This window comes from Haematobia irritans, chromosome 2, assembly GCF_050003625.1.
Source record: "Haematobia irritans isolate KBUSLIRL chromosome 2, ASM5000362v1, whole genome shotgun sequence".
In the NCBI taxonomy this organism is placed as follows: Eukaryota; Metazoa; Arthropoda; class Insecta; order Diptera; family Muscidae; genus Haematobia; species Haematobia irritans.
Window position 1 is genome coordinate 73,290,695 of NC_134398.1, and position 1,850 is coordinate 73,292,544.

Here is a 1,850-nt window from a genome sequence, read left to right on the forward strand (position 1 = left end):
TTGAGGGTAAATATAATTTTCAACATAAATTCAACTTGACTTGAAATAGCTCATCTTCAATACATCTTCAAATTGTTTGCGAATTACTTCCAATTTGCCAAAATGTTGACGAAATCTTTGAAAAGGTGTTGAAGATAATATGAGAAAACTTTGACAAAACACTACACTAAAATGCAACGAAAAAACCATGTGGTTTTCAGTACTTATTTGTGCAACGAAGTTCGTGGCCAATTGCAAGAAATAAAAAAAATGGAAAATTTTAGACAAATAACCAAATAGTTTATAAAAATAGGTAAGTGAAAATAGAAAATGAAATAAAACTTTAAGGAAGTCACTAAATGTATATCTCTTTGCAGAAAACTAAAATTATGGATTCTACGTTCTTGAAAATATTAAAAAGCTGACCGATGAAAAAATGGTGCACAATTAACTGGAACTGCTTCAATTAGTTTATAATAATTGGTACGTCAATATGAAAAATTAAATCAACACTTTAGAGAAGTCACTAAATTTAAATCTCTTTGCAGAAAACTAAAATCTTTAGATGGTACATTCTTGCAAACATTAAAAAGCTGACCAATGAAAAATGAGTGGCTTATCGACAAGAAAAAGTTTCCAGAAACATTACAAGTGCAATCAATTAAAATTGTTAAAAACAACAAATTGTTGAAATCAACAACTTCTGGATAAAAATCTGCATCACATCGTCAATTTAAATCATATTCTATTATCAGTTTAAAATTGATATTTTGTGAATTCCTTCTGCTGGAAATCAATTCTAACACGCGGTCCAGTGCGTTCCTAATTTCAAATTGCCCGCATGTTAATACATTTTAGTGCTGTTTTATGACACCAACAGGAAGGAAATCGAATTATCAATGCAGAAGTGTTTACTAATAATGTTTAAGATATTTAAAGTTTTGTTGTTTGTTGTTTTTTTCTTATTTGTTGATATGTTTAATAAGATTATTATTTATCAATTGGTATTGTAGTGTATTATGTAGTGTAGTGTATTATTATATATTTTATTTTGATGAAAATGAATAAATTATACAAAATTCATAGAATTTTGGCTTTGACTTTCAATTTGAAGTGGGGATGTCATTCATACAAATTTAGGTTGAAAAGTATTTGCAACGATGTTAATTTTGAATTTGACTCGCATCGAAAATTGTTTGACAAATTATTGAGTAGCGATGCATTTCAATTTGAGGATAACACTTGAGATATTATTGCTAATGTGTTGAATTTCACTGTTGAGGGTAATGTCTGTTTTTTGTTGAGAACGCGATTTTCTCAACAATTTCTCAACTTGAATATTACCCTAATCCTTTGAAAAAATGTTTGAAAAATTGTTGAAATTTAGCATTTTTCAAGCGTTTGTGTTTATTGGGATGTAAATGTCGCAATAAGAGATTTTCCTAGCCGTTATTTTCTAATTAAAGAGTGTTTTACTTTATATATCAGAGTCGTAGAATAGCATGCCGATCTTGCCTCTTCACTTTGTACTCTGTTCTAAATGTAAACAAACTTCTTCAATAACGTTTTTCACAAAAACACCAAAAAATGACTTACAAAGTATTGTAAGAAAATTAGCTTGAGTTGAAAGTGGGTTATTTTATGTTTACGGTATGTAGCTTTTTGCTTAAATGTTTAAATGAATTATATTTCAATTAAATTAAATGTTTTTCTTTTATATGAAAAAGTGTGCTCTATTCTTTTCGTATGTGCTCTTTTTATAAGCTGAATGTGCTCTTTTTGCCTCTTCAAAATCTGGCATCCCTAATTGGACGAAAGCATTAAAACTGATCAAGGTGTATACTTGAATAGCGGTTCATAATGGTGAGTAC

General features: G+C 28.8%; 1 long non-coding RNA gene across 1 annotated transcript; it reads left to right on the plus strand.

The window, feature by feature from the left end:
* Positions 1 to 405: 405 nt before the first annotated feature.
* On the plus strand, positions 406 to 1,526 carry LOC142227694 (uncharacterized). The gene is made up of 2 exons (XR_012719984.1): positions 406 to 462; positions 528 to 1,526. It is a non-coding gene; the product is annotated as an uncharacterized LOC142227694 (long non-coding RNA).
* Positions 1,527 to 1,850: the final 324 nt, after the last annotated feature.